Genomic DNA, 20,311 nt, shown 5'->3' with positions numbered 1-20,311 from the left:
TCAAGGCATATAGAAAAGGTAAAAGCTGAAGGTGTGCTCTGCCCCCTCCCTTCCCTCTTTTTCTGGAGAAATACTGGAGGTTTCAGAGCTATCATGCCCTGGAGGGCACTTCATACACCCTTTCCCACTTTATTACCTCCAGCACCAGGGCCCAGGCAGGTGCAGAGCAGGAGGAAGAAACTACAGGCTTCCTTGCTAGTTGGCTCTGCAAAGGTTTATACCTTTAGAAATGCCCTTTTTCTTCCAGGACAGGATGCAGTACAGGGCTAAATGCCAGTTTCCCGCTGCTTGCACCATCAGTTTGTATATTCCAGTTGTCTTAGAGGTGAAAAAGCCACGGGGTTATACTATCTCTGTACAGCACCAAAACCATCATTCTCCTCCAAAGAGACTCTTCAAATTCACATAGATTACTGCTTAGCAACAAGTATAAATCTTCAGGAAATCCCCACCAAGCCTGAAGAGAATATGTCCCTAATTCACAGGACTGAGCAAGGCCACAGCAAGCCATAGCTTCCAGTCACCATCAGGAGTGCCCACAAGCCTGTGTGTGAAGTATCAGCCCAGCATTCAGTGATGTGCTACCTTGCTTAGTTTGAGTATTTCCAGAAGACAAGTTACAGATTAGCCAAGCAGAGAGGCATTTCTCCAGTGACCAGCCTTTCCCAGGGTGATATTTCACAGAATCTCAGAATATGGGTCAGGTTGGGAGGGACAACAGTGGGTCATCTGGTCCAATCTCCATGTTCAAGCATACTTATAAATACCAATTGCCTCCAGTTTTTATTTTTCTTAAGGTAATGTAGGAATCCAGCTGAGCAACTGCACACTCTGAACATCTTTACCAATACAAATATCAGCAGATTACTGAAAGTTATGCATGAAAAATAAAATTATAAATGAAATCTTACCCTGATTAATTTTGACGGTCCAACTTCCACAACAGTAGTTTTGGGATTTGCTATCACAAGATTCTGGATATTTTGCTTATTGCTGTGATTGAAAGACATTTAGCACCAAAACAAACTAGAAAAAGTTAAAGCCCCTGAAATGAAGTTGCACCTACTCTCATCAGGCCACGTATTGCGGTGAGGAGATATAAGGTCCTGTTTTTTGATCCTGAAACACGGTCAGAGAGCATTACAGCCTTATGAGTTTGGGGAACACAGTGTATTGATGTTCTTGTGGATTTCCCTTTCAGATAAGCACAAAGGCATTGAGGTTCAGGAAAAGTCTAAGAGAAAAAAAGAGGTAAAGGACAAAATGTTGTGATGGCACTTTCCTTCAAGCATGCAGTTCCTAAAAGGCCATGACATTGACACTCCTGTTCCTTTCTGAATTTAATAGCCTCTGCTATTGGAGCTCCCTGTGACTTACAAGATTTATTTATCTCAAGAAGCATTATATATTCAATACTTACTGTAGTTCTGTTTTGGATAGTGTGACTATTAGTATTTCAGCTTTACAAAGAGTTGTATACAGATGATGAGATATATATGGGTGAATACAACCAATATGCCCTACATGTGTGCAGGGCATTTCACTGCCCAGCCAACAGTTCCAAGGCCAGTGGGAAGGCAAGATCATCATGGAGTCATCACAGCAGCACTAGACATTGGAGTTTAACATAGATATGGCCAACAAGGGTCCCAGTCAGTTGCTGGTTGATTGTGACAACTGGGAGCAGAGGAAGGTTGTATCTCTGGAGATCACAGCTATTCAGAGGCTGGCACACACTTCCCAGTACTAGGTTATCTTCAGCATGACTCTCTAGATGACACTGTGGATAAAAACATCGCTGCTCTGGGCAGCCAGGGCTGGCTGCATCCATGCAGGTCAGTCAGAGCTCAAATACAGCAGTGGCAGCAGTGGGCACAGTGTGACCAAACCAGCCAGCAGACCCCAGCACCTCACTGGGTCTGCAAGCACAGAGAGAGCAGGAAGAGCTGAGATCACCCCTACCATGGGTAGTGCTTGCTACAGCCAGGGAAAGCAAAGGGAAAAGCCAGACCCTGATTTTATTTTATTTTTTTCCCTTGCTGTTGGAAAAAACTGCAATGCAAATTTTACTGTAAAACAACAGTGTAAGTGTATGAGCTGATCAAAACTGAAGTCAGAGTTTGCTTCCCCTCTCCTTCTCTGGTATCAGAATGGAATAATACACTTTCTGCCTGTTATAATATTTCCTATGTTATTTTTTCCATATAATAATGCACGAACATTCATTAATTTTCTTAAAGAATGGAAAGTTTGCTTCCTTCCTGCATTTGGCATTAGTTAATGAAGTGCTAGCAAATGCTAACTGAATTCGCAAAGATCTGTTCTTTCGTTTTTCTCATTAAGGTTTAATGCAGCCAAATGCATGTGGGGAAAATCTTATTCCTACTTTGGAAACTAATGGAAGGAAGATTCAGCATCAAATAAATGTTAATTTCAAAACTGTTAGTCCCTAAAAATAGGAGTAATTACTGTTACCTCAGAATAAACTGGAAGAGCATAAAATTGATCTTGAGCCTAAAATTTAGAAGCCAGTGGGGTAGCAACCTTCAAACTGCTCATTAAAGCATGTTTAACACCCATATTAAATTAATGCAACACACCTCAGTTGAGAATTTGTGCATGTATTTACAATGTTCCTATTCATTATCTCAGGGAAACGTGAAAATAAAACTAGAAAATACCACTAAGTGTTAAAAGTATTTGATCAAGCCTGTTGATATGCTTTACTGATCCACCTGTTTCATTAACAGAATGAAACAGAATATCCCCAAAAATATTAATTTTACTTGGCTGTGGTGATTTTATTGCTGAGTGGTGAGGGAGAGCTACTTCTTTATCCAGTGTCAGGGAGCTATGAAAGCTATGAAGGAACACATCGGTTGTAGACTCCTCATTCTGCTGTAGTTAGATCTATGTAGTCCCTTTGCACTTTTAGCAATGTCAGGAAGAAGTTTCCTCTTACCTTCAGTGAAGAAATGGATTGGACCCTAAGTCCCCAGTCCAGCAACTCCTTATGCACACTGGAAGCTTCATCAAGGACCCAAATGGTTACCACAGTAGGAAATGACCAGGAGAGGTCCGAGGACTGAGTCAGTAGTTGGGGAAAGCTAGGACTAGAAAAAGGACAGCCATGGACATTGGCTATAGGCATGTAGGACAGATCCAGACTTCACCAGAAGTGAAGTTGTAACTTGCAGGTCTTAAGGTTTCTGTTCTTGGCTTATACAGGAACCGATGTTTGCTTGTTTGTCTGTTTTTAAAATATGCCTCATTTGGATCTAGGATTTGAACCCCATCAGGGTTGCAGAGGAGGTAAATCCTCAGAGCTACCAGAAAAATTAATGGAATGACAGCTGGCCTCGCAGCCTCAGTGCACGTGGCACTGTGTGGCACTGTCCAAACACAGGTGATCTGTATGTGACTGTGAGCTGCTCTTTTTCCTTAGACTCTGTATGTGTACAAGGAGTAGTGAGATAGGGACAGCATTACTGTGTGTATAACTTCCTGTTATGACCATATATTTCCAAAAATATTGCTATCATTGTGGGATTCCTGACAGTGGAGAGGGACACTATTACATGAGATGACCCAGAACTGGTATCTGAGCTACAGTACTGAATAATTTAGACAAGATTACCACTGTAGCTAGAAAACTAAAATTAAGACTTTACAGCTTTCTGGAGAATTCTACCAAATTCCACCTTCATTATGGTACTGCCTGTGACAGAAACTATAGTAGCATTGCTCATGTCCAAAGGGAGGTGAACTGCTCCTTGTGATAAGCTTGTGTGTGCAGTTATGGGTGTATCTGTAATTACAGGCAATGAGAAACAGCGTGGCTTGCTCAATAAGACACCTCCTCCCACCATGACAGACACAGACAGGGACATGCTGCATGATGCAGTGGTCACACTCTTATTCCTCCTCTTTCTTTCAGAGCTGTTGGCTCCCCTCTCTGATGTTAACTCATCTCCTCCGTTCAGTCTCAGTTTTGAGCTCTGCTGGCTGCTGAACATCCAAAGACTTCCAGCAGCCAACATGTCTCTCAAGCCCTCATCTTAATTTACATTGCTTCCTCTCTGCAGAGAATCTAATTTGATTTATATTGTAAGGCTCAAACACTTGTAAAAGTGTATCATCATAACAAAGATAAGTGGCAGAAGAGCAGCAGAGTTTTTGAGAGCATCCTTGGGAAATGACAAGCCTCTTTCTGTAAAGAAGAAAGCAAAACTTTTGAAAATTACATTGAAAAGAACTGTGCAGTGAGAGGGTTGCAGTACACATCAGAAAGGATTTGAGAGAGGAAAAATGGAGTTACGGAATGAGATCCTTAGATAGGGGATTTGTATTTTGTGTTTAACTATTTTGGCTGTTACTGCACATGATTTCAGTGTCAACACACCAGAAACCACGGGAGCATCAGCAGCAACAAACTCTCAGCTCAGTTTACCAGGGCTAATACATCTGGGACTTCCACTGTTTTCTTTACAGATAATGTCACATAGTTTAAAACAAAAACAAAAAACCACCCAAATCAAAACCCCTTCATTTCCAGAAGTCGTAAATTGTTATTACCACGCTGCAAACTAGTGTAAACAGGTTCTTGGCCCATGACTAAGGCTGGTCGGCTGCCCTGCAACGCAAACAGCAGCGTGGATCTCTTCCAAAGGCGTTGTTGGATGCCGAAAAGGCTCTGCTTGCTTAGAGTTCCAGACTTCCAGTTTACAGTTTCTTGCTTGATTGAAAGCTTCAAGTCTGGGGCATTTCTACAGAAGGGTTTGAGTGCTGCAGATCTGCAGCTTTATAAGAACTGCTTTGCTCAAGGAAGAGGAAACTGCGGGATTACCGGGGACACGCAGCTCCGGGTTCACGCAAAGGGCGCAGCTCCAGCCGAGGAAGGAATGCGTCTCCCCGGAGGTGCAAGCCTGTGTAAGTACCCCCAAGGTGAAGGGAGCAGCACGGGCAGGATCAGCACCTTCCGCAGCAATGGCATTTTCCCCCTCCTTCCCCCGGCCCGCCCTGCCCCGCTGCCGGCGGGGAAGCGGAGACGGGCCGCGGGCACCAGAGGGCGGCACAGGACTTGTGCAGAAGCACATCAGCATCTTCCTCCGACGGAACCGGGGGAAACCGCCTTATTGTTATGCTGCTGAATTCGTTCTTTTCAGGTTAAAAGCTAATTTTATGTTTATGTCATTCTCTCTTCCCTTTTCCAGAGGGGAAAAAAAAAAAAAAGGAAACAAAACCTGCAGCAGCGCTTCCATAACCTCATGAATTCTTAGAAGTGCTAGAACTCTGAGACGGGATTTTTTTGGGGTTTTTTTTTTGTTTTTTTGTTTTTTGTTGTTGTTGTTGTTGTTTTGTGGGTTTTGGTTTTTTTCCCCACAGCTGTTTCTGAGAATGGTCATTTTGTTTGTGACTGTCTTTTAGTAACTTGAGGCCACTTTCACAGGCTTTGCTCTTGTGGTCTGACTGATCGCAGCTCTCTGATTTGTGAAGACTTTTATTGACTGTGGATAGTCCGAGTATTTGGTGTTGCAGACGTACATTCTTTTGAAGGCACTTCAAGTGTGAAGGGTTTATGCGAATTACACTTCCTGCAGGTTTGTCACCAGAGTTGTTCCTGACTCATCCATGAATTACCCACCTGCAAAGCAGCACTCCTCTCCCACAACCAGCATATTCATGCTCAAAATTGCTCACAGATACCTGTCTACTGTTGTTCACACCCTCTCTTCAGTTCAAGTGTTGACTTTATTCAACAGATATTTCCTTTTGCATCCAAAATGAGGTTGTGCTGTTTCTTTACTTGTAGTGCTAGAAAGTGAGCAGGGCTGAGCAGGAGCTCTATGCTGTTCTTCTCAATCATCATGCACTGTAAATAACCTATTAAAATCCCCACAATGCAGGCAGAAATGAAAGTGATGTAATTTTTGTTTAGAAGGATGTAATGCAGCTGGCATACACTGCAGAGATTGTATGCTTGGTCTATCAGTTCATCTCATGAAATTTAACTTCTCTCTACAAAGCCTGCTTTCTTGAGTTTTAGGCTTCAGAATCCAATAGAGACCTGTAAACTTTGTGGCTACCTTGGACAGTGTATTCATTTGGCTGGATGTCATCGGAGGTAATGCCTGAGCTCTGCTGACTTCTCTATGCCTCAAGTATCCAGACCATTATTTTTTAGCATGGACACTTGCTACAAGTACTAGTTGTCAATTTAAATAAAATTCCATGATTCCATGGTAAGAAAGGTATTTTTGGCCTCCAAGAAAGCAGTTTATACTGCTTTTACTCATCAGCATGACCTGCTAGCCAAGTAGAGCTTTATTTCTTACCCTTTAGTTAAGGCACTAAGAAAGCAAGCAGCCAGCAGAAAGACAGGGAAAATATGGACTGACACAAACCTAGAAAGACAAGGTTGGCAGAAATCCACGGTATTTTTGGCTGTTAAAGACTAGTGGTTTTCCTGGCTCAAGCTCTTTCAAAACCACTCAGGACACCATGGGATTTGTTTCATTTTAGCTTTTTCTTTAAAGTTCATGAGTTTGTGGTGCCATCATAGGAAATGCTATACTAACATTTCACACAGTTTTCCTAATTTTTTTTTTCCAGTTGACACGCATTTCTGGTAATTTCCATCAGTTTTCCAGGGTACTGAAAACATAGGCAGCAGTTTTCTGAAGAGTATTTAGTAAAAGGTTATCACAAAAAAAAAGAATAAAAATGAAAAGACAAAGAAAAATACAAAAAGACATATTTTTTCTTTATCTGTTTAACTGAATGTTAATTGGGAGACCACACCTAGATTGTCGTCAAAATTAATTAATGCAACAAGAAAAGAAAGTGGTGCTTGCAAACTGTGCCTCAATACAATTCTACAATTATGTAGAAACTGTATCTTGAATTTTAAATGTTCCCAGCTTCTATTAAGATGATAGTCTCATTTATATTGGAAATATAAAATAAAATCACAGCCTCTCTAGGGCAAAGGAGAAGAGCTGGTGGGAAGAAAGCTTTATATTTGGGAGCAGGGGACTAACCCTCTAAAGCATCATTTCTTAGATTAGACGTGTAATATGGATCTCTTTACTAGGCCCTAGAAATTAGGACAAATGAGTTTCATATAGTTTTACTTCAATTTCTTCATATTGCTGAGAGGTCTTCAAACTGGGGCAGAGTCAGATAAAATATCTCTCTCCTCTGAGATGGCTAATAATAGTGGTTTAAGGGATTTGTTTCTGAGCCTCACTCCCAGTTACCAGAAAAAGCATGCTTTAAATATAATCTATTTGCTCATTCTCAGCTAAATGTATGACCGTACTAAAAGTGTTTTCCTCACTTCCATATGCTCAAAAACCCCCATGTTTCAGTTTTAGAATGGAAAGTTTTATTTGGTTGATCATAACATCTTATATTAATTATAGGGTCATTTCCTTTCAACAAAAAACCCCTAGAATTACATCTGGAACCCCACTCATCTATAGGCCAAATTGTCTTTTTCCTTTCAAGCTATTTATTTTTTCAAGCCCTATCCTTGTGTTACATTTCTGCAAATGACAAAATAAATAAAAAATACAGTGTGTGGGCAGGTATGGTCCTTCTGCATTTTAAAGAGGACTAAATCAAAAATTTGTCTTCTGTGTAAAGGAAGATTTTTTGTATTACCAGAAACCAGCACCGCTGACTGTTTTAAAAAGTAGTTTGTGCCATTATGAAACAGAAAGGCCTGGTTTCTCAGGCAGTCAGCATCATAGAAATTTTTGCTATGACTCAGCTTTACCAAGTCATTTGAGTTCATGCTCAATTTATTTTGTTGCAGTAATCCTTTTCAAGTTGTCCTCAGAAGTGACTGACAAGCAATGCTTTCCAGTTCTTAGATGCCTGGTGTCACTTTCTAAGTCTAAACTATCATATTGTCCCTGAAATACAATCTGGAGGAGTTCCTTTAAGATATTGAAAAAACATGTTCCATAGAAAACTTCTTACACAATTGGGCTGACAGTGATTTTTATTTCCTGCATTTCATTTTTCTCCTTTGATGTACAGAGTTACAGAGCACTTTTATCTGATACAAAAAAAAATAAAAATAAAATTAATATACCAAATGCTGCTCTTTTCACTGGAAATATGAAGGCAATAAAATGATGGTTCCTTAATTATTTTTTTAAACTAGCCCTGAAGCTTACAAGTGCTTAGACATGTGTTTTAACTTCATGCATATGTACAGTCCTCTTCAGTTTCCATGGGACTTCTATGGGCACAGAATAAAGCACCTGGGCATGTGCAGTTTAGAGTCCCTAAGTACATAAAGTGATTTTTTTTAATATCCATTTCAATACAAAGAGATTAGTTTTGTCACCAGGGGGGCTACTTATTCCCACCCTCTATTAGAATAGAAATAAATAATATTTAAAAGAAGCTAAAATGGTTATTAACTGTTAATATTTACCAAGGGCTGCCTGACTGAAAATGTTAATGAAAATTAATCTTCATATTTTATACCCTTGGCTAAATATTATTTTCAGTGTGAAATATTGTATTGAAACAAGCTCTCTATTACACTAAGTGCACAAAAGATATTTCAAAAGTATACCTTAAAATGAAAATGGCATAATTTTTGCTCCAGTGTTATACAGATTACCACTGTCAATTTCTTCAAATAATTATTAAGAAAACTTACCAATTAATAATTTGTAATAAAAAATAATAATAATTAGATAAAACCACTCCTTATAATAAGTCCATCAAAATATTAGCGCTATAATATTCTACTTAAGACTCTTTTTCTAGATCTTAACTACAAAAAGTAAATAACTAGTTCTGAACACTTGCATGCTTTTGAAGTGAAAATCTGTGCTAGTTCCACTAACATCTAGGCACTTGGTACTGAGGGTATCAACCAAACTGTTGCATGAAGTTTGGCATTGCAAAGTTAATGGCAATAGCATTCTGCATTGGTATCCTACAAAATAGTTTATGTTCTAAATACTCCTATTCTAGCATGGACTACAAATCTTATTTGATTCTGCACTATGTTATGAACATTATGGAAGTGGGTTTTTTGAAACTGTATGCCTTTAAAATACTAGATTTTCATGAGTATATGTCTAAACATATAATGAATGACACACGTCATCCATGGTGGCAATTACCTCAGTGTGAGGAAGAGACACAAAGATATTTAACTGCAAGGGACACCTGGATAGACCTGTGAAACTCCTAAAAGTCATGTACAGGTTACAGGCGAAAGGATGCATTGCCATTTCTGCCACAAATCACCACAGACTCACAGACAAATGTGACTTGGAGGAAATGCTGGTGTTGTTGTTAGGAATCATCACATAAATAAGCATGGGGAGATCACAAGCTCTTCAGCATTTGCTTCAGACCTGCCATATCTCTTCCATTTCTTTGAGCTGCACTTCCCGAATTTCACAATAGATGGGAGAAAAGATTTTTTTTATGGATTTATGGTCTATAAGCCTAATGCTGGTTGTCAGCACAGTTTCCAAGTTGAATTTATTGAACATGCAAACTCAAAGAATCCCTTGCATGTAACTATTGTCTTGGTATTGACAGGAAGAAATCAGCCAGACCTGCCCCCATCTCACATAGAATATTGTTATATTTCCATACTACTTTTATCTATTTTTTTATCTTCTACCTTTACCTATATGTTTTCAAGGTGAGGTTATATTCACACCAGATGATCTGAATAACAACACGGAACAAGTTAAATTCAGATACAGTTTAAATATTCCCCCTTAATTATTTCTTTGGTGTCATTATAATCAATGTAAACTGTACCATTAACAGGCTACCAGAGAGCTTATAAAAAGCTTGTGCTAAACCAGGGATTGAAGGGAAGCTTAAACTCTGAGCTCTATTGCTCTGACAGGATGAGCTTGGGCAATGCTGCACAGCAGTCACCCACGCCAAGGGGCAAACCCAATGCTCTCATCCTGTATTCACTCCTAAGAGTAAGCCAATTCATTCAAGCAGTAGACAGAAGAAAGGCTGGCTGGATTGGGTTCCTAATAGCTTTTAAATACCAGAGGCTCTTTGTGGTTTCATATCAATAAATGATGTCAAAATTTCCAGGGAAAGAAAGCTGCTGTTTGCTTTATTTATTCTGAGAAGTAAATAATGGTTTAAGTTTTTCTCTACAGACATTGGTAACAGAGCAGCAATGAAGTTCATTCTTCTTATCTTTTTAGAAATATGCATATGTGATGCGGGAGAGGGAAAATGAGAGAAAAAATTGGGTTATCTTTTTATTATTATTTTGAAGTTTCACTTTTTCAAATATGCAAATGATATCTCTTGAAGTTGTGCAACTTTTTTTGGCATATAAGCATTCAGAAGCTTCTTATAGCAGTATACGATCCCTTAAACCCACAAACCTTTTAGCAGTGTGTCTAAATTACTTTTTCACTTCATGCAAATTGTGACTGAAATTAGAAATGACCTTCAGAGACAGCGGTGCAAATGATAGGAAGAACATTTGCAATATAGTCTCTGGGTTTATATTTCTGAAGGACCTTGTAAAATTCTTCACTTCCTTGCCTGTGCTGTTTTGGTGGCCAGCAAAGCAGAGGTCATTATGTTTGTTTTACTTCTCTAATGACTATGCTTTGCTGGACATGTGTCTGTAAGATACATCACAGTTCTTTAAAAACAAATTGTCTCATGTAGTAAAAAAAATAGTTTAAAAGCATTGTGTCAAAGGCTATTTCTGTTCCCAGCTGTTAAAATCCCAGCACGACTTTGCTATTTTCTTTGCCTTTAGAAAGCTGCTGATCTTATATTAGTAAGTGAGCCTAACTTTACAATTGGAACAAATTATGGAATACAGTGAAATCAATAGTAACAGTGTTAAAATAAATATTGTGCAGAAAAATAAATGTTGCTATTTATGAATCAGGAAAGGTCACAGGCTATAGAAAATAATGAGTGCATTTATCTGAGCTAGTGTATCACAGTCAAACTGAAAGCCCTCTGATCTGAGTCACCCCTTTGCAAATGCTTCTCTCTTATATTGCTTATAATGGAAAAAAACTTGCGTAGCCTTTGCTGTCACTGATGCATAGCTGTAGGACCCCATCATATAGCCCACACTTCCCTTTAATTCAAGTGCAGCCTTGTTTGATGATAAAACTATTGCAGGAGGGAATTATATTTAATTCCATGAGTCATTCATATTATGCCCTTTTTTGGAGTCATTAGTGGGTCATATAACTGTATATATTTCATTCAAATTTCCATTTATATTCTGTAACTGTAGCTATTTTGCTCCAAATAATTCTCTGACCACAACAGCAGCTTCTAACCCACTGTAAGCAGCCAGTGCCACCTCCCTTTCCCCTCCCTATCCCCACTCTCATTTTATTTTGTGGTCTGTTCTTTGACAATTTTTTAACAGAGTCTGATCTGAAATTTTCAGACAGCAGCATACCAGGTTACAGCAGTGTTTGGTGTGTGCTACTTGGAGTTATTGACTCATAAAGAAAGGTTAGGAGGAGAAGCCTCAGGAATTTGCATAAAGGCCAAATATCCTACTCTTGTCAACTTATTTTTTTTCTTTCCATACTTATAATAGTCTTTCAACTACCAGAAAATTTCCAAAATTCTTTTGCTTTGTCATTTTCATCCAGTAATCAAGTTACTATCTTTTTTCTTTTCCTTTTCAAATAGATATGAAATCTTTAAGGTTTGTTTCAATAACAAACACACCAGTTTATACAGAATCTTATCATGCCAAAACATCTTTATGGACAAGCATTAGCAATGAGATCAGCTCTGCTTTGAAAACAATTTCTGCTAGATATCAGGCTTTACAGAGAGATAGTGCTGACAGAGGAAATGTTGGTGATTATGTCATATTGCAATTCAAGAATTATAAAAATTCCACATGGAGTGAAAGGCAGGAACGGAAGAACATGTGACGGTGATGTATATTTGTTTATTATAGGGATGGTAGTCAACTAAGGGTACAAAAACTCTCCACATCAGCAAACTATCTCCACACAGGATTTGAATGCATCTGAGCACCAAAAGCTGCAGATCCCAGTAGAACTAGGTGCTTAGTGGCATTCAAAATCCTTGTTTTGTTCCTACCTTTCCTAATAAAATGGTAAAACACCTATATATGACCCTCTAAAAATCAGCACGTCTTCCACCATCCTGAGGATTTCAGAGCCATCAGATGTCACTCTTACCACATGTCTAATCTAGATATTAATTCATTTTTTGCTAGGAAAGTAGGAGGTAATGATTAGACTATTTCTCTGACTAAAGAAAATCCATAGGTTACTTAGGTACCTGGTCACTCCAGGAAGAACATGCCTCACTCTGCTTGGAATAATTAGAAATAAGAGCACTTGACTGCAGTGCTGGGACCTGGATAATAAATTTTGTTCCTATTTACTCTGGACAGGAATGAGTCAATCTAAGTATCTAAAGTAGCACCTCAGAGCCTGTTTTCCTATTTTTGCCCTGCAAGGACAACAGCTTCACTGCAAATTCCATCAAAAGGTGATTCAGGGAGAAGAAAACTTAACACCATTGTCTGGATAGCTTTGTGCTGCCTCAAAGTCTAGCTTTTGAGAAATCATGTTGACCTTAAGAAATAGTTTTGTAACAAAGAGGAAGAAAATCAGGGGGTTATGTTTGTTCTCAAAAGTGGCAAACATTTTAACACAGTTCGGTAAACTCCAGAAAGATAACTTTGTGACAAGGAATATGTAATATTCCAGTATTAAATGGTATGTTGTAGTTGAGGACTTTGACAGGAGGCCAGAATTAAAAATCTGAATTATTTTAACACCTTTCAATTAATCTCTTTCAATTTTTCTCTGTGTGTAATCCACAGAATGACGACAGTCTTTTCAGAGCATCAGATCATTTCACATGAGAGTTGGTTCATAAGTATGAACAGCATGAAAAGTCAGATATAACATGGGTATGTAGAAAGTCTAGAGTGAGATTTTAATCTAAATCTTAATCTAAGTCTGAAGAGACTAAATTTAAAACTTGTGCATTACAGCCCTTAATGTTCACCAGACAACAAACTATGAACCTTGGGGTTGCACCTGGGTTTGGCAATGCACAGTCTGTGTCCCTTGAGTTCCACTTCTACCCACTCATATTTGCAGTAGCAGGGCCATGAAACCACAGCTTGGAGAATACATGTTCCTGATTAGAATCCAGAAATAAGGGACATAAATCCTACCTACACTCAAGAGCATACTTGCGGAAACAGATCCCAAGTGAGCAGAGGTGCCTCTCTGGAGCACCTGAGGCAGAGTTGTGAGCTTTACCAGGCACCTGTGTAGGGAGCACTTCCAACCACTGACACCAGCATCTCTCTGCTGAAGACAGTCACCAAGCACTCCTGATTCAGCGTGTTGGCAGATCTCCAACACAACGTGAACTGGAAAGCTTTCCCTATATGCTTTGTTGAAGCAGCCCAAGAGCTGAATGTATGGTTTTACTCCAGAGCCTGGCACCTGTATGTTCAATACTACAACATTCAGCTTTTAAGCTCTTTGATACACTCTGCTTTTTCGTGTCTGTCACAACAAATAGAATGAGACGTATCTGAGACATGTTTGGAGGGCTCACAGGAGGATAATCTCTCCAGCTGCTTTATATCCTAAATACCTGGATACCTAAATACCAAATACCTCATAGTTACTGAAAGTTACTGAAAGTTCATAGTTAAATTTAGAACTTCTTCTCATCCTTCCAAAAAAGGAACTCATTAGTATTTTCATTGTATAGGTTTTTAAAACATCAGCCTGCAAAATCAATTAGTCTAGTCAAGCTTTTGACTTCCCCAGACTCGAGACCTAATTCTTTATGTCTTCTCCCCTTAGGGACGTTGTAACCCCATGTGCTAGTGGACTGAATTGTACTGAATACAAAAATATTGAGGCATTTGCACATTTAATTAAGAACCTCTTAATAGAAGAATGGTTAAGGTTTTATTTTTTGCCTTGATTTTAACCTTTAGAAAAAAAGCAGCTCTATTACTCATCTCCTGAAACATAGTTTCCTTGTCATGGGGTGGGGAGTGGGTGGAAAGAGACCTGGTTTTTGCTGGTGGGGGTTTTTTCCTCCATTTTTGAGTGTTAATGAACACCATTGTATGATAACACAGGCAAAAGGGAAGGCTTTTTGTTCCATTCATATAGGACACCAAGTAGTGCAGAACTAGTACTGTCACTAATTGGCCTGTGTGTCATCTGTTGGAACGTGCTTTTGATTTTCACAATGGTCCCAGCAGTATCACAAACAATGCAGCAGGAACAGTTACCCAGTTAAACATGCTGGGTAGAAATGGTTCACAAAAAACAAGAAGTGCAGAGTTCTGCCTTTTTTAAAAAGAAGTCTGATTGCAATAGGTGTGTACATAGCAACAAATGAGGAGACTGATCCAGCCTCTCCCAAGTAGAGTGATTTTATAGGACACCAGGCAGTGGTAAGACATAGGATGGCAGCCAGATCTGGCATACCCTGCAATGTAAATCAGAAGAGCAAAATAAGCTTTAGGGTTTTTTTTTTTTTTCCTTTAGGGGACATCTCAAGTCTCATCATTAAGGCTTGTTGGTTGTCTGCTAAATTCACAACAGTACTTCTCAAGGAACCAGGACAGTGACATGTCAGGTTTAAAGACTTTTATTCCACCTTGTTTATATACATGTGAATCAGGAAAAGAAAAAAGAGAAGGCACTCAACATAAGACTAAAAATAGTGTATTGCAGCATATGATATTCTGAGTTGACTTAAATATCACACTTTTTAAGAGTGTATATAGTGCTGTTTTACTTATTTTGGCCTGCAGCACAGTGTCTGTGCTAAAGCTTGTATGCTTGCCCCTCACTTTAAAGCTGAAGTACAACCAGTACAAAATTAAAATGAACAGCCTGATCAACAGCATTCCCCACCCACATCATGCAAATCAATCAACCAGAACAACGAGAAAAGTGCCCAACACTCCCTAAAGGCTCAATTCCATATCTTTTAGGCTTCAATTAAAACAGCTCTCTTCAATGCTCCATCTCAAATTCTAATGATGCAGAACTTAAAATGGGCTCCTGTTTTACTTCAGGGAGAGGTAATTTTGAAAGGAACTAAATATGTTTTACAGGATATTAGAATAGTACCATGTTGCTTCTCTTGTGCAGCTATATTAAATATATATGCTGGGTTGATTTAAATAAGATTCATTTACATATGTTTTTCATGGTTAATTGCTAAATGTAAAACATTTGCAAATTTTAGACAAAACAAAAATTATTTGACACTTCTTTCCTATGAATCATACTTTTTGAGATTAAAAAAGATATGTCCTGGAGTGGGGAAATACTGTTATAGGTGAATAAAAAAAAAATTAATATGTGAGTTCCAGCAATATGTCTCCCTCTTTCATAATTTATAATCATTATATATTACTGATAAGAGGAAACCTTTGAATGGCCATAAGGAGCAGTAAAGGAATACTATGCCAAAACAATAATTTGAGATTAGTATTTGTCAGTAACAGAAAAGCCAATATTCATGTAAATACATATTCAGTATACTACCGATCAGATAATCAAAGTAGATATAAAAACGATTACTTAATTTTTTATAGATATATATGCAAAGTAATTTCCTAGCTACATGTTTTAATGCATCAAAGTTTAAATTCCTGAGTTGATAATACTTTCACTCTTTCCCTTAGAAATACTTTTTTATAGTCTGGTACAACTTTCACTGTAAGTGCAACATTGAAGGCATATCTCCAGCATCAATTTTTTCTGGCACCCTTCCACCCTGTTTAACCAATATTTCACGATACACATTTCACTAATCAGCACATGACTTGCTTCATACATGCTCGCAAGTAAATGTAAGCACTTTCAGAAATGTCAGCCAAAGTGTGGGAGGAGGACAATATCCATGAAGATGGTGCAAGCATATGAATTACTATGGCCAGATAATTTACTGTCTAACTGCTGGGAACATTCACTGCCTGTGTGTGTTCACACCCCCAGTCTGTATTCACTTAAACTGGTGTTTTGTGGTAATGCGAACATACTTTAAGCCACTTAGGGTTTTGGGGTTTTTTTTTTGGAAGTCTACAGTTGGTTTATGTTTTCAAATGTCTTTGGAACTTGAGATAAGGAGACGGTGGTTAGAATTTCAGTGTCTCTGGAAGTGGAGAGGAGTTTATTCTGTGGTCACATATGCAGATCTATCTATAAGGCAGAGTGACCACAGCTGATGTCAAGTATTTTTCATATAAAGATCCTGCTTCTGTTACAACTGTACCAGAATGTAATTATTTGGTATGAAGTTTCCCATCATGAGTTTCTGCCTCTGACTGAACTGATCATAATTTTGCCTTTTCAAGAAGGATTCAGATAAGGAATTGCTGATCAAAAACAATGACACAAACTCCCTATTTGTAACTACCTTTTGAGAAACTTCAGCATGTCCATGCTTCTGACAGCAAGGAGTCTTTTGTTGACATGAAGGAATTCCTCCTAAATTTGGCTGATTAAGTTCTGAAAATCTGTATGTGTGTGTGTGCACACATATTTTATGGAATCATAAGGGTTTGGATTGGAGGGAACCTTAAAGATCTAGTTCCAAACACCCTGCCATGGGCAGGGACAACTTGCGCTAGACCAAGTGGCTCAGAGATACATCCACCCTGCATTTTAACACTTCTCGGGATAGAACATCGACAGCTTTTTACAGTTACACATTTTTCCTCAAATCACTACTAGCTAACATAACTGCAGAACTTATCTATATTAAAAGTAACACTACTCACAGTTTTTTTCCTCGTCTGGTTTTAATCAGGACCTGATCCCTGGCTAGGCAGCTGCTCAAACTGCTCTCAGAGATGTTTGTTACCGTGACAGCACTTCTGGGTGATACTGAGGAAGTTACTCCAGCTGGACTTTTTCCCTCTGATCAGTAACTGAGATTTTTATTTTTTTTTTTTTTTCCCTGAGTAAACTGACCTGAGGTTCAGGTTGTGATTTCTTTTTATTTAAAGAAGTGCTCAGAGATGTGAATAAAAACACCCAGGAATTTAGTTGAAAAACTGTATCCTAGATGTCTTCAGCTCAATACTCAAGAGGATGAGAGCAGACATCCAGTCTGTAGGGGTTAACATGTGCAGTGAAGGGTGAAGCAGCCGTTGAAACCTGCAGTGAATGGGAAATCATCCTGCAAAAAGAGAGTGTGTTTGTGCAATTACAGAAAATGATAATGCCTCAGCCACAAAAGGTGAAAATAACAGACACAACCTTTACCCTGTTGTTTTTATGTTTTGTTGGTTTTTTTTTATTATTTGGGGGCTTTTTCAGAGAGGAGGAGTAGTGGTTTTTCTTTTTAACTTGAGGTTGTTATTCTCATGGAATTAGTATCTTGTCCACATTTTTGATCATGCAATAGGAAAATAAATTACACTAAATTAATTAATATTTATCTAATTTAGCATAACTTTAACAATTAGGTGGTGAGTAGAAGATTCATATACACAAGTGTTTGCTATAAGCTGATGTATTTGGAGGGGGAAATTATCTTTTGGTGACAGTGTTTCTATGGTATCCCATGTGTGGCAGTCCTAGGTATTAAGTTCTTTTTTCACTCCCATGCTCTTAACCATTATAGAATTCTCTGCTTTTCCAAAAGGTCTAGGAATTTTGGAAAATGCTTTCCAAGTACAGAATTTTGGAGCTGAAGGTAATTGTGTGCAATAGCTGTGGTCTGTTCCCATTAAATCTGCAACTCCCAATCAAAAATGGGGGTTTACTCTTCTTCACTGTCATGACTGATAGCACTTGATAAAATACATAATAGTTTTAATTCAAGGGAAGACTGGGATTACATATTTCCTTCGAGGCCTGGCAGCAGAATTTCTGATGTTTGTAATGGAAGAGTTGTCTGCTGCACAGATTTTGACCTGAGTCCAGGAACTGTACCACTAAATCAAAAGCCCGATACACTCGTACTTCATCTCTAAAGTCATCAGGCCATGACTGTGATTAATTGGAATGGATAGGCTCTCATGCCTCTGATTTAATGCTCCTACATGTCCCTTAAATGGGACTGTGAAGGGCAAGATGCAGTAACATTCAATATGGAGAGCAGCAGCTTGGGCCATGGTGTCATGTTCAATTTCTGTATTTGTTATGTAGCACTCTTTTCCTGAATCATCTCTAAAGGAAAAGACGATGACTATTGCTTGCAAAGTATTTTGGAAAATGTCGAGTATCAGTTCAAAGAAAATTTAACTTCCTTCCATAGGACACTAAGTGTTAGCTGGGTCTGATCCTCACTTATTAAGTTGGAGACGTTCTGGTGGAAACACACTGACCTAACAGGCTGATTCAGGATGGCAATACCAGTGCTTTTTAACACTATTATTGTTCCAGAGTTAAATAAATTCACATCCTGAAGTAATGTTATAGACTTAACAAGTGAACTAATTCTCACTTTGAGAAGAAGCAGTTAAATAGAATAAAGCCAGTCAATATTCCATTAGGATTTAAATGCATGGAAGATTATGTACCTTCAGTAAATGACAGGAGATTAGATTATTAGATGGATTCCTCAAACATTTGGGATAGATCACTTTTCAGGGTAGATATTAGTGAACACGAGCATAAGACAGAGAAGCCTATAGGAAATCTGCAGAGTCCTAAGAATCAGCTGTGCTGAGCAGCAGTGGGCATTGTACCTGGTGGGAAAACCTGTGACATAGCTACGCTCCTCCCAGTACTCAAAATCAGATAGGCAGTACTCTGTGGACATGCTCAAGCTGGCTCCCATTCTTCTGCCTTCAACAGAGCTGCTTCCTTCAAGCCGCTTTCTCCAAACTAGCCAAGAACCTGGCATCCCAAGAAATGGCTCACTAGAAGAGCAGTACAGATAAGCAGATGGCAAGAGCTAAATTGCATTTTAGAATGCCCCATCTCCACAGCAGACATACTTATCCTGTGTACTGCAGTTCAGAGGTCCCTGAACTAAGCTTGGAAGGGCAATTTGGAATTTGAAATAATACAGCCATGTCAAGGAATCATCTGATATGCTTTTCTCCGGCTTGTCTCTGGTGGTTTTTTTTCCTGGATCTGGGTCTCTTGCAGGGAGCTTCTGGCGCATCGGTTCACTCTCTCTACTCCCAACTCTGCATTTGGGTCAACAGAGATGGCTGAAGGCAGGGGCCAAAAACAGATCAGGAGAACACCATCTAAGTTTCACACAGTTTTGGAGGGTTTATCTGAATACTTCAACCCAGACTGTTTCAGTGCTCTCACGTACAGTCGCATTAGCACAACTGTGACACAAGGACCAAGCACCTGGAAATTTCTTTAAAACTGGAGAAAACATGCCAGGGGATTGCTTGGCCATTGAGGTATTCCGCTTCAGTTAATTAGCGCCGCAGAAAGCCTCAGTTAATTAGCATGGGTGTAAAGTTGCTCTGACACAGTTACTCCGCTCGCAGGACCTGAGCTAATCCCTCGGGGCGGCGCGGCAGCGCAGTGCCCGGCGGGGAGCAGGGAAGCGAGGGAAGCAGGAGACGCATCCCCGCTCCTCGGCCAGCTCGCCACGCCTCGCCGGCGGCCAGACCGGCCTTCCTGCCGCGGGGGAAGGCGATCGGGCGAGGTGCCGCCAGCTGCGGGCTGTGGTGACACTTCGCACCTCCTGTGCCGGCCCCGTTACTTCCCCAGGCGATGGCACGAGGGACACCCGGCTCCTCGTCCCCTGGCAGGGGTCGCCGGCCGGCGGTGTGCCAAGCTGGTGGCAGCCTGTGGAGCCAGCCACTAGAGTTCCTCGTGCCGCGCTGCCAGCGCGGAGCAGCTGTGGGCAGGGAGGGACCCGGGAGGGACCGGGGCCACCACGGCCTTGCGGGAACAGGTGGCGGCGGGGCAGTCCCCGCCAGGGCTGCAGCGGGGCGGGAAGGGGAGCGAGGGAACAGCCCCAGCCCCGCCATCCGCGGTGATCCCGCTCCCGTTCTCCCTGCGGAAACGGCGGAAAGCGCCGAAGGGATCCGAGCGGAGCCGAGGCGGAGAGCAGCGGCGGGGCGGGCGGCGGACCGGGGCCGGGCCCGGCCGCTCGCTCCCTCCGCTAGGGGGCGAGCGAGGGCGGCGGGCTCTCCTCAGCGCCCCGCCCCGCCGCGCCCGCCCAGCCCAGGCGCAGGAGCCGCAGCCGGCGGCGGGAGCGGGGTTAGGATCGGCTCCGTGGTCCCGCGCTCCGCACCTGCTCTCCTCGGTCCGCACGGTGGCGGCGGCCGCGACGGCCGTGACGG

Source organism: Parus major, chromosome 2, assembly GCF_001522545.3.
Source record: "Parus major isolate Abel chromosome 2, Parus_major1.1, whole genome shotgun sequence".
In the NCBI taxonomy this organism is placed as follows: Eukaryota; Metazoa; Chordata; class Aves; order Passeriformes; family Paridae; genus Parus; species Parus major.
Note: the sequence above shows the minus strand (reverse complement) of the source record.